The 12966-nt window shown below is 51.5% G+C and overlaps 1 non-coding gene across 1 annotated transcript; it reads right to left on the reverse strand.

Moving 5' to 3' along the window:
- Positions 1-8113: 8113 nt before the first annotated feature.
- On the reverse strand, positions 8114-8217 carry LOC144229731 (U6 spliceosomal RNA). Its single transcript, XR_013334578.1, has one exon. It is a non-coding gene; the product is annotated as a U6 spliceosomal RNA (small nuclear RNA).
- Positions 8218-12966: the final 4749 nt, after the last annotated feature.

Here is a 12966-nt window from a genome sequence, read left to right on the forward strand (position 1 = left end):
GGCAACACCCCACCCCCCCACAGCAGGTGGGGTCTGTGGGACTGTGGGGGGGTGGGGGTCCTGGCTGCCCAAGGACAAAGGAAAGGGGGAAACAAATGGTTAACCGATAGTCTCCATCAGTTGGCAACTCTGAATGATTTACAAGAATAAGAGCCCTCGCCAGAGACCCAGAGACTTTCCTGGAGCCCTAACATCACCCTCCCTCCATGACGATAGGGGGAAGCAGGTGAGAAGAAAGTGTAGATAAAATTCAACTTCTTTATCACATGCAGCCCGTTGACAAATACTTGAGGTACATGCAGGGTAGAACATTCCCGCAGAAAACCCCTACCTCTGAATGTTACTGTTCTCTAGAGGGAAAAATAACTTTACCTCCACAACAGCAAGGACTCGCCTTTAGCGTATGAAAGCCCTTTTGGAAACTTCTCTCTTTCCTTACCCGCCCTCCACCAACTCCATCACTCCTCACAACCCAGGGCCGCTCGCTCTTTCTTTCTTTCTTTTAAAATTTTTAATGGTTTATTTATTTCTGAGAGAGAGAGAGACAGCGTGAGCAGGGTAGGGGCAGAGAGAGAGGGAGATACAGAATCCGAAACAGCCTCCAGGCTCTGAGCTGTCAGCACAGAGCCCGACGCGGGGCTCGAACCCACAAACTGAGATCATGACCTGAGCCGAAGTCGGACGCTTAACAGACTGAGACCCCAGGGACCCCAGGGCCGCTCTTTCTGCCCAGGCTCCTGTCCCCCTGGTCTGTTAAAACCACCTCTGTGCACCAAAGACTCTCACAAATTCTTTCTTGGCCGTCAGCTCCAGACCCCCGCCCCCCCCGCAAACTGCACCAGTAGGGGTAGCGCCTGATTGTCTCCAGGGACCCCCAGAATTTCCAGTCCCCACAAACATGCCGTGACCCGCTCCCCCCCAGGCCACGAAGGCGGCTCTGACGCCCCCTCCTCCAGGGCAGTAAAGCCCCGCAGTGACTCTGCCTGCCAGTCCCTCCCAGGCCTGGCTGTTGTGCAGGCACAGGTCCGTCCCCTGCCATGGAGCCTGCTCTGACCCGCGCTAATTATCTAATTATCTGAAGGAAGAGTCCCTGCGAGTCTTCCTCTCCGCTCCATTCCTCCTGCTTCCATCCTGGTGGCCTCACTTCCAGGAAGCAACACCGGCTTCCAAGATGGCCTCCCTGCCTGGCCGCGCGTCTACTGAAGAGCCTGAAATTAAGTCCTCCATTAAGAGCAACTCGGGCTGCACGTAGCCCAGTTCCAGGAAAAGCTTCAGCTGAAACCACCCTCGGATCAGCCAATCAAGAGAAATGTGTCACATTCCTGTGGTCTGAGTCAGGGCTGGGGACTGCAGGTAGTTACTCTGTAAAACTAGCCAATCACTCACCGCTTGCCTAAACCCCAGGTAGGCCCTTTGAGCCCACCTCATAATTGGCCATTTTCAAAGGATTCTCAAAGGTCATGATTGGGTCCCGCCAAAAGTAACGGACGCCTCACGGATACTGAATGGTCAAAGCTGTTACTATGGGTGCTGTACAATTATGATTGGTACTTATGTGATGATGCTATACGTACAACGTGTGCACCGTAACACCCCCGTCCCTGACCCCATAAGAACCCTGCTCACTATTGTTCAGGACTTCACCCTGCTGCCGCTGCGCCAGTGGATGGGTGAGCCCCGGCTCGAGCTTGTAATAAAGACCCTTATGTACTTGCATCGGTGTCGGCTCCTTAGGGGTCTCAGGGGACTCACGATTCGGGCACAATACTACCTCCAGCCCGGCCGGCCACCACCAGCGCTGGGGTCACCTTCAGGCTCCTGCTCAGGTCACGCCCGTACTCAGAGGCCCCCACCGGCTTCCCACCGCCTTCATCGTTAGGTCTGAAGGCCTCAGCTGGCACTCAAGGCCCCTTTACGTGAAGACAGACAGACTTTCTAGCCTGCTCTCCTAACAGCAATTTAAGCGCCATCCTGTGCACATAAATCATACGGACTGATTGACTGTCAACACTACACTTTAAATTTTTATGTTTATTTTTGAGAGAGGGAGAACACAAGTGGAGGAGGGTAGAGGGAGGAGACAGAGGATCTAAAGCGGCCTCCGCACTGTCAGCACAGAGCCCAACGCGGGGCTCGAACTCATGAACCAGGAGATGGTGACCTGAGTTGAGGTCAGATGCTTAATGACTGAGCCACCCAGGCACCCCTGTAAACATTACACTTTAAAATGAAGAGTGAGGGGCTCCCGGGTGGCTCAGTCCGTTAAGTGCCCAACTCTTGATGTCAGCTTGGGTCATGGTCTCACGGTTTGTGGGTTCAAGGCCAGCACTGGACCCACGCTGACGGTGCAGACCTTGCCTGGGACTCTGTCTCTCTCCCTCCCTCCACCCCTCCCCTGCATGCGTTCATGCTCTCTCTCTCTCTCTCTCTCTCAAAAATAAAAACTTAAAATGAAAAATGCAGGGGGCCCTGGGTGGTTCAGTCGGTTAAGCGTCCAGCTCTTGATTTTGGCTCAGGTCATGATCTCACAGTTTGGGAGTTCGAGCCCCGCACCGGGCTCTGGGCTGGTAGTATGGAGCCTGTTTGGGACTCTCTCTCTCCCCTCCCCCTCTTGCTCTCTCTGTCTCTCTCTCAAAAATAAACAAGATGTTTTTAATTAAAAAATGAAAAATGCATTATTCCTGCTAAATGTTATGAGATTCAGGGTCAGAAGTCACTGGCAGGCTCTGAAAGCCTAAGAGAACGTCACTTGTAGGTGATTTCTGCGTTTGAATGTGGCTGAAACATGGCACTGAGAGCCGGGAACTTTTTCCGCCGCACACGATGACTGACTCTGGCTTGGCTGGTCCGTCGAGCCGTCAAAGGCCAGTGGGTGACATGCGCTGCGCCTCAGTTTCCAGTCGTCAGAGCTCAGGAGCCCCGTCCCGCCGCGCTGCTCAGGCCAGCGGCCGTCAGTGTCCTCGGGGGGCATTTCCGGGGCCCCGCACACCCCCGGCCCGCAGGGCCCTGTGAACGTAGACCCTCCGAGCTGTTGCCCGGTTGAAAACCTCCCACAACGTGGAAAACGGGAAAGGTCTCCCACAGGACACCGGCTTCCCATCTGGACTCCCAGAAGGAGGTGGATGCGGGGGCGCCTGGGGGCTCAGGAGGTGGAGCCTCCGACTTCAGCTCAGGTCGTGATCTCGCGGTTCGTGGGTTCGAGCCCCGCATCTGGCCCTGCGCTGTCAGCACAGAGCCTGCTTCAGAAGCAGTGTCCCCCCCCTCGCCACCCCACCCCCCAAAATAAATAAACATTTAAAAAAACAAAAAAGGGGGAGGTGGTGGAGGGAGACTTGCACAGACAGAGAAGGTAACTTAAGGAATGCTTGAAGCCAGCAGCTGCCGGAAGCCGGCGAGGAGAATCCTCCCGGCAGCCTCTGCGGGAGCGCCCTGCAGACGCCGCGACCTCGGGCTTCCGGCCTCCAGAGCGGCGGAGCGCCGACCGCCGGGGTTTGGCCGCCATGTTGGTCGTGATTTGCCACGCCAGTCCCGGAGGCGCATGCGTGTGGCTCCGCACCCCCACGACGAATCGTGACACGCGGTGCATCTCCAGCCCGGCCCCACCTCTGTCCCTCGCGCCACACGCCCCAGCCTCCACGCCCGAGAAAACGTGGCTCCTGAACTCACCCCCACCGTGTCCTGGAGAACACCCTCCTCTCCCACGCTGGCCCCCGTGCGCCCCCCACACAGTGCGCCCCGGACGACACGCTCTGGTCGTTCGCAGCTGTCCCTCCCGTTCGCACAAGGCCCTTACGGTCACAGACCTCGTCTTATCTGTCTCTGCGTCTCCAGACCAAGAGAACGCGGGACGCACAGCAGGCGCTCAGCAGCCGGGCCGGCGCTGCCTCGTGCGGGCCGGCCCCCTGGCCCCCCTGGCCTCCGGGGCGCGAGCGGGNCACGGCTCCCCGGGGCGCCGGTCTCACCGCGGCGGACAGCGGGGGCGGTGGGTGACGCTGGGTGCACCCTTGCCGAGCGCACTAAAATCGAGGTCGCTGTCAGAGTCCAGGCTCCTCGGAGCACGAACACAGGAAATTAACGCAGAAATCACGAACTGAGATCTGCATTCTGGGTGACTTTAAAGAAAAAGGCCTTCAGATATCAAGACCCGAACGTCTTAACAGGTCTGGACGGGCGGGGAGCCGAGTCTCCGGACGGGTTCGTCCTGGAGGCCAGAGACAGGGCTGNGACAAACCCCGCCGAACACCGCGCAGAGGAGCCGCGGCCCGACGGCAGCGTCCCGGGCGGTCCGGGGAGCCCGCGGCGCCGCAGCTCCGAGTCCTGAGCTTGCGTCTTTCCTTCAGATCCCTTGCTTAGCTAGCAGCGTCCGGGTCACAACCCGCTTCCGGGGTCACAGTGAGACCTCGGGCTTGTGAAGACCGCAGACCCAGCTGCGAAGGGCTGGGCGACCCTGGGGGGCTTGTCGGGGCAACCGGGCTTCCTCTCCATTTCCGACGAGTATTCTTGCCTTTTTCCGACTCTTCCGCGTGCAGCTCATGAATACGGTAGAGACGGGACCCTTGTTTAACCAGGACAGTGGCTCTTATTCTATTTTGGTGCCACAGACCTTTCCGAGAAGATGATTGCCTCTCCGTGTGCCCAGATGCAGAAAAGTTGCTTAAAATTCCAACGGGGGGTGGGGCCGGCCAGCATGTAAAGACCGGAAGTTCAGCCATTGACTCCATCCGGATCCCTGATTGAGAACCCCCGGCTCAAGGGAGAACGGACACCTACCAGCTTTCTTTTACTCCAAGTGCCAGATGTCTGTATGTTCTCTTGATTTTGGAGGCGGTGGGAGAGTTTAGACCATGTTTCCCGAATCCCTTTGGGGAGGGGCGTGGTCACTGAAAGGTAGGAAAGACACTGAAGAGCAATGGCTTGATGTCTAGTTACCAGTCTTCAGGCATTCTCCCCACCCTGTAAATCCTTCATCAATTAACAATCCAGCTTCCTGATAAAGGAAGAGTTATGTGGACAGAAACCACAGAAACCATTCGTGTCCAGGAGTGCACAGAATTGGGGATAAAAGGAACAAGACGCTTCTGGCCATCACTGCAGGGAGATAACTTGCAATACATCAATTTGGAGGTAGTACCATGGGCTGTGTCATATTCCATTACCCACCTGAATCCACCTGCACCTGCATTTAGACATCCTCGAACACCTCCCTGTGTGTGTGTGTGTGTGTGTGTGTGTGTGTGTGTGTGTGCGCGCTGAGCGGGGTGGTCATGAGGAAGCTACCACCCCGAAGTTGGGATGGTCCAGTTTCCAGTCCTCTACCAGGAGAATCTGAGTTACGGTCCATGTGGTATGTCAGAAGTCTCCAGCAATATGTTTTTTAATCTTTTTTATTTTATTAAAAAATTTCTTTAATGTTTCTTTATTTTGGGGAGACAGAGAGAGAGGGAGACACAGAATCCAAGACAGGCTCCAGGCTCCGATCTGTCAGCACAGAGCTGCGCTCAGGGCTTGAGCCCATGAGCCAGAAGATCATGATCTGAGACAAAGTCGGACGCTCAACCGACTGAGCCACCCAGGCGCCCCAGAAGCCTCCAGCGTTATTAAGCCCAGGTGATCACAGAGGGACCCCCGCATTTGGTACCCCACCTCTTCGCCTTTTCTGCGTTCTCTCTCTTTCCCCACTTTCTGACATGTTCCTTGTGAGATTATGTGACTCCCAAACTACCTGGCTCCTGGTTATTTCTCTGGACAAGCTCTGTTTCGGAGGGCGTCTAAACCGAGACAGGGTGGTCCTCGCTGCAATGGGCTTTCATTTCCGTCTCTGACAGATTCAGGTCTCACACCCGTATGCTGAGGCCCGTCGCTGTCACACTGGCCCAGCCTTCCAATCCACCTGGTATTTCCTCTGCCAGCGCCCTAAATCCATCGTAAATAGGAAACCCCACACACCCACGGGTGTTTACTGCAGATGACACCAGTACAGGCAGATTTTCCACAAGCACTGCCTGTCACTGTGGTATAACGCAACCCAGTAAAGCCATAAACTGGGAACACGCCCCACATTACGTGAGTGTCACATCCCGGTGATGGCTGAGTGTGCACCCGCGGGAAAGACTGGGGCAAGAATCTGGTATTCGATGAATCCCTGCGGGAAGCCAGACAGTTAAGCATGTAAGAAAATGTTCCTTCTGGTTTCTGGACCCTTGTTTTGATAGGCTTAGTGACACTTCTTGACAAAGTTACTGTGATTGATGGCCGACATTCCCAAAACACATGGCTTTATCATCTTTCGGTAACCCTGTCTGCGCCACGGCTGGTCCCCTCTCTTCAGCCATCTGCCTGCTGCCTGGCCTGTTCCCACAGGCGAGCCTGTCCCACGATGCCTCCCAGCCACCAGCCCCTTTCTGTGAGAGCGGCTTTGTTGAAATACCTGCCTCCATCTCTGGTTTGCCCCGCAGTCTGGCCTCTGCTGTTGCTACCGGTGCCTCCATGCTGCCGATGGGCACTGTCATCTTACCTTAAAGCATTCAACACAGGTGACAACTCCTTTTTATTTTATTTTTTTTAATTTATATATCTATTTTGAGAGTGCGAGAGAGAAATCGCAAGCAGGGCAGGGGTGGAGAGAGGAGACAGAGAATCAATCCCAAGCAGGCTCCGCACTGTCAGCGCAGAGCCCCAAGTGGGGCTTGAACACACAAACTGTGAGATCGTGACCCGAGCTGAAACCAGTAGGCGGACGCTGAATGGACTGAGCCCCCGGGCGCCCCAACCACGCCTTTTCTAAACCACTGTGCCTCCCTTGGCTTCCATGACACGACACTCCTGGTTTCTACACACCAACCGGAAAGTCTTTCTTTCCCTCTGTTCAGGGCTCATGCCAAGGCCCGTTTTGTGTCCTTACAAACCCTCTCCGGGTCTCCCATTCACTGTGTGACTTTAAACGCGAACTGTGTCGGCAATAATCCCCAACTCCTTTATCTTAGATGCCTCTGGACCTGCACACTCCTCACCCACTAACCGCACATCAGACATGCCCTTGGGCGTCTAACGTGCTCACACAGAATGTTTATTCCCAACCCCTCTCCCTGTCTGTCTCCATCGCACACCAACACCTCCCTGCTGGGGGAGGCAAACCCCTCTCCATCCTCCTTCATTCCTCCGTTTCCTTAAGTCCTTGTGCTGAATTCATCGGGAAGTCCAACAAAGGCAGCCTTCAAAATAGATTCTGAGTCGGGAAGCTGGGGTGGCTCAGTTGGTTAAACATCTGACTCTGGCTCAGGTCATGATCTCATGGTTGGTGGGTTTGAGTCTCATGTCAGGCTCTGTGCTGACAGCTCGGAGCCTGGAGCCTGCTTCCAATGCTCTGTCTCCCTCTCTCTCTGACCCTCCCCTGCTTGTGCTCTGTGTCTCTCTCAAAAATAAATAAACATTAAAACTTTTTTTCAAAATACATTCTGAGTCTCACTTTTTTCGTAGGCATTGCCACACCCTGGTTCAAAAGGCACCATCATGGGGCGCCTGGGGGGCTCAGTCAGTTAAGCAGCCGACTTCGGCTCAGGTCATGATCTCACGGTTCATGAGTTCGAGCCCTGCGTTGGGCTCTGTGCTGACAGCTCAGAGCCTGGAGCCTGCTTTGGATTTTGAAGTGAATTTATTTTTTGTTTTAAATGTTTATTTATTTATTTTTGAGAGAGCGAGAGTGTGAGCTGGACAGGGGCAGAAAGCGAGGGAGACAGACAGTCCTGGAAGAAGGCCCCGTGCTGTCAGCAGAGGAGCTCGAACTCATGAACCGTGAGCCAAAGTCCGGAGCCCAGCCGAATGAGCCACCCGGGTGCCCCAACAGCTACAGTGAATTTAAAACGCAAGTCAAATCATTTGCCCCCACGCTTAACTTCTTGTTTCCCATTGCATCAAACTCTGTCTTCCTTAAAGTAGGACTGGAAACCCCTTAGTGGGTCCCTGCTGGCCTCGACCGACCCCTTCGGTCTCACCCTGCGCTCCGACCTTTTGTGCCCTGAGGACTCTTATACTGCTCCCCCGGTGAGGAAACCCTTCCCCGCTGAACAAATCCCAAGGTCAGCTTACTTCCATCCTTCAGGCTGCAAGTTCTTTTTTTNATATGGACTGCTTCAGGAATTTGCGTGTCATCCTTGTGGAGGGACCATGCTAACCTGGGGATCATTCCAATTCTAGTAGATGTGCTGCCGACGTGAGCACCAGGGTGCAAGTTCAATGACATGTACTCAGAATAGTTCCTAGACTGCCTCTTTTTCTTATTTAAATGGTTCCTCAAACTCTGTTTTTAAATTAATGTTTGTTTGTGGTGTAATAACAAACAAGGAAACTCAATGCGTTCTGACAAACATACATGGCTGTGTAACCACCACCGCATAAAAATCTAGCATATTCCATCACCTTCCCCAATTTCCTTCCTAGCCCTTTGTGCTCAGTGACCCCTCCCACACCTCGCTCTCGCCGTTGCACCCACTGATCTGACTTCTGCCCAACAGTGTTGCCTTTCCCAGAATGTTACTGTGATGGTTAATTGCATGTCAACCTGACACACGGTCCCCAGGCGTTGGGTCAGTGGGTCAGACATTATCCTGGGTGTGTCTATGGGGATGTTTCCAAAACAGATCAACATTTTTCTAAAGTTTAAATTTTTTTTTTTTTTGAGAGAGAGAGACAGAACGAGTGGGGGGAGGGGCAGAGCGAGAAGAGGAGAGAGAATCCACGCAGGCCCTGCACCATCAGCACAGAGCCCGATGCGGGGCTTGAACTCACAAACTGTGAGATCGTGACCTGAGCCAAAACCAAGAGTCAGACACTCAAGGGACTGAGCGCCCAGGCTCCGAGAAAGAGATGAACGTGGGACTTGGCATACCCGGTACAGCCGGTGGCCCGGACGCCTCACCCAACCATCTGAAGACCGGAAGGGACTGAAACGCCGGGGTGGTGACCTCCTGCCTGTGGAGCTGGAACAAAGGTCTCCTACTTTTGTACTTGAACTGAAACATCGGCTCCTCCCGGTCTCAAGGCTTTGTCAAGCCTGCGGGCTCTCCGACCGGAGGCCACACCATCGGCTCTCTTGGTCTCCAGTTTGCCGACTACAGATGCTGGGACTTCAGGGAATGTATGGAAACACACACGCACATCTGTTTCCCTGCAGAACCTCAGCACAGCTGCATAGATGAAATCATACGGCACGCATGCTTCCTGCTTCCACTTAGCATAATGATTTTGCGATTCATCCACGGATTAGTAGTTCGTTCCGTTTTATGGAATGTACCGCAGTTTACCTAGACATTCGCATTGTTTCCGGTCTTCCGTAATGAAGAATAAAGTTATAAACACTAGTATAGAGGGCTTTGTGTGCATGTGTTTTATCCAGGAGTGGGGTTGCTGAGTGGAAAGGTAAATGAGAGTTTACATTCATAAAAAATCGCCAAACTGTTTGCCAAAGAGGTTGACCGATTTCACACGCTCAGCAACAATGCATGAGATTCTAGCTGTTTCACACCCTCACTGACATTGGTCTTGTCAGTTTTTAAATGGCAGCTCTTGTACCAGGTGTAGAGGCGATGAGGTTTTGGGGTGATGGTGGGGTTCGGAGCTGACGGCCAGGGAAGAATTCTTGAGGACGTCTTTGGTGCAAAAAGGTGATTCTATTAAAGCACTGGGACAGGACCCATGAGCAGAAAGAGCTGCACTGGGGGTGTGAAGAGTGGCTGGTTTCATACTGTGGAGTTGGGAGAGGTAAAGTCAAGAGGAAGTTTTGAAAAGGGATTTCCATAGTGAAAGAAGACTCACAAATGACTGAGACCTAGCTATTGTCAAGCTGAGGTTGTTTTGCCCTCTAGCAAAGCCTGTTGTTAAGGAAGTTCCTGGAGACTAGGCTATTGATAAGATATTTTTAAGCTGATGGCCACTCTATCAGTGTAGCCATTTGTTTTCTGCTCTTTCTTTTGTTCTTGGGCAGCCAGACGCTCTTGGGGAATGTCACACGTATCCCACAGGGTTGGGTGGGGGTGGGGGGGAAGTCTTTGGGGGGTGTCAGCTTGCCTTATGCTCCCTCATCAGTGGTATCTCATTGAACTTTTAATTGTATTTGCCCAATAGTTGATGATTTTGAGCATCTTTTCATATGCTTATTTACCATCCACAGCTTGNGCTTCTACCCATTTTAAATTGGGTTGTTTCATTATTGTGTTTCAGGAGTTCTTTATGTATTCTAGGTATAAGTCCTATGTCATGTGTGTGGCTTGGAAATATTTTCTCCCAGCCTGTGCTTATCGGTTGATATTCTTTAAGAGTGTCTTTCAAAAAGTAGACGTTTTTTATTTTAAATTTTTTAACCTTTATTCATTTTTGAGAGACAGACAGAGCGTGAGCTGGGGAGGGGCAGAGAGAGAGAAGAATCCAAAGCAGGCTCTGAGCACAGGGGCTGATGTAGGACTCTAATCCAGGAACCATATATGACCTGAGCCAAAGTTGGACGTTTAACCGACTGAGCCACCCAGGCGTCCCAGAAGCATTTTTTTGTTTGTTTTTTAATGAAGGCCATTTTTATCAATTTTTTCTTATATTTTGTGCTTTTTGTGTTTTATTGGAGAAATCTTTGGCTGCCCCAAGTCCCTAAGATTTTCTGGTTTACTTCCACAACCTTTATAATTTCAGGTTTTACACTGAGGTCTCCGATTCATTTTGGGGTAGTTTTTGTGCATGGTGTGAGGTAAGGTTCAAGATTTGCATTTATTGCACGGGGATGTCTAATTGTCTAATTGTTCCAGGACTATTTGTGGCAAAGAATGTCCTTGCTCCACTGAATTACCTTCATGTCTTTGTTCAAAATCAATTAAATGTACATGTGTAGGTCAATTTTTAAAGATTATTTATTTGTGGTAATCCCTATGTCCAACATGGGGCTCGGGGTCACAATCCTGAAGTCAAAGATGGCATGTTCTTTGGCCTGAGCCAGCCAGGCGCCCCAGTGTAGGTCAGTTGAAGTCACTATTCTGTTCCAGTGATCTGTGTGTCGATCCTAACACAGTTCATACATACTCTTGATTCCTGTAGCTCCAGACTAAATATTGAAATCACATAATTTGAATCCTCTAACATTGTTCTTTTACAAAATTTTCTCAGCTGTCTAGATTCTTTGGATTTCCACCTATGTTTTAGAATCGTCTTATAAATAAAAGAAATTTATTCAGTTTGCGAGAGAGCGACATTGAGAGAGGGAGAGTGCATGAGCAAGTGGGGGAGGGGCAGAGAGAAAGGAAGAGAAAAATCTCAAGAGAGAAATCTGTCAGCACAGAGCCTAAGGCGGGGTGTCGGTACAGAGCCTGACACGGGGCTCCAGCTCACAACCCATGAGATCTTGACCTGAGCTGAAACCAAGAAGCAAGAGTTGGATGCCTAACCGGCTGAGCCACCCACGAATCCCCGCCTGCTAGTTTTCATGGGATTACACTGACTGTCGATCAATCCCGGGAGATTGCCATCTTGAGTCTTTCATTCTATAAATGTGGTATTTGTCATTTCCTCAGGACTTCCTTAATTTCTCTTTTCCTAAGTTATTTGAGATTTCCCAGATACCTGTTACTGGTTTTGACTAGTTTGTTATTTGTTGAAGTTTTTTACGGCCCAGAATATTCTCTACCTCAGTGAATGTTCTATAAACCTTTGAAGACAGTGCATTGCACACCGTTGTGAGAATTCCATGCCCACCTAACACGGTAACACATCTTCTTGTTTCCCACGTAGGATCCTGGGCCAGGATTTTCTGTCCCTGCTCTGACCTTGGAGGAGATTTGCCTGTACTCTTTCTCCAGCAGTGATGGTTCTTTGTCTGTGTCCAAAGGCAGAACATTTCCTACTCCCGCAGACAAATGGGTTTTGTCTTTTTTCCTCCCCTGGAAATAATGGATTTTTGCCCGAGCCCTAGGGGTGATAGGATTTGCTGAAGCCTCCCTGAGCAGCCTAAAGCTTTTGCATCTTCTGGAAAAGCATCTGGGGAAGGGGACAGGGTTCCACACCTCCCTATCCCTCAGCAGTAGCCAGTGACCTCCTGCATGCTTGAACCCGCGACGGGGGGGAGGGGGGCGCTTTCTGGTCTCCTGCCTGCCCGGGTGTTTCTCGTGAGCACTTGGTATAGGCCACTGGGAAAGATCCTGTGTGCGGGGAAGTCCCCTTATTTGAAACTCACAGCTATTCCAAATTCTTTGACTCCTTTACGAACTTAACACTCTCGATTATCTTTAGCTGCTCATATAGTGGCCGCTTCTCTCTTTGGCGCTCTTTCTAGAAGGAAATGTGTTTGTACGCCCCATCTCCCGTTAGAGCGCTGGTCACTGCCCGCAGTTGTTTGCTGTCTCCCAACTCCGGCTCTCTGACATGCTCAAGGAAAGCTGGAATTTTGCAGGTGATCCAGAATGTTCTCCTTGGGAAGTCAGAGTCTCAAGACTTTCTATAGCCTGTTCAGAAGCAGGACTACCTCAGCTAAAGGGGATTTTGTTATGTTCTGAAATCAGTATTATTTCCATTGTTGTGCTTATTAAACTTTGTAAATATGTAATTATTTCTATTTTGTCGCCCCCCCTTGAAGTCCGTGAAGACGTATACTCTGCCTCTTCATTACTGTAATCCTTCGTACCTAGTGCCTCAGTGGGCACACAGCGCTTAAAGCTGAATAGAATGATACTCATGACAGATATTTCTATTTTCGAAGCCATCGGCTCACCATTTGGCAAGCGCTGGCTGACTGAAACATCCACAGAAGGACTGGGGGCCAGGGGAGGGCAGAGGAAGAGGAAGAACTAGAGCCCCAAAGCTAAACTGGGGGACTGTATTCTGAACCATCCGCTAGGTTTTCATTTATTATCTGCGCGGAGAATCTGGCTGTAATGCTGACCAGGTTCAAAGCAAAGCACAAACGAGAAAAGGACACCAAACCACTCTTTAATG

Source organism: Crocuta crocuta, unplaced genomic scaffold (genome assembly GCF_008692635.1).
Source record: "Crocuta crocuta isolate KB4526 unplaced genomic scaffold, BGI_CrCroc_1.0 scaffold243, whole genome shotgun sequence".
NCBI classification, from domain to species: Eukaryota; Metazoa; Chordata; class Mammalia; order Carnivora; family Hyaenidae; genus Crocuta; species Crocuta crocuta.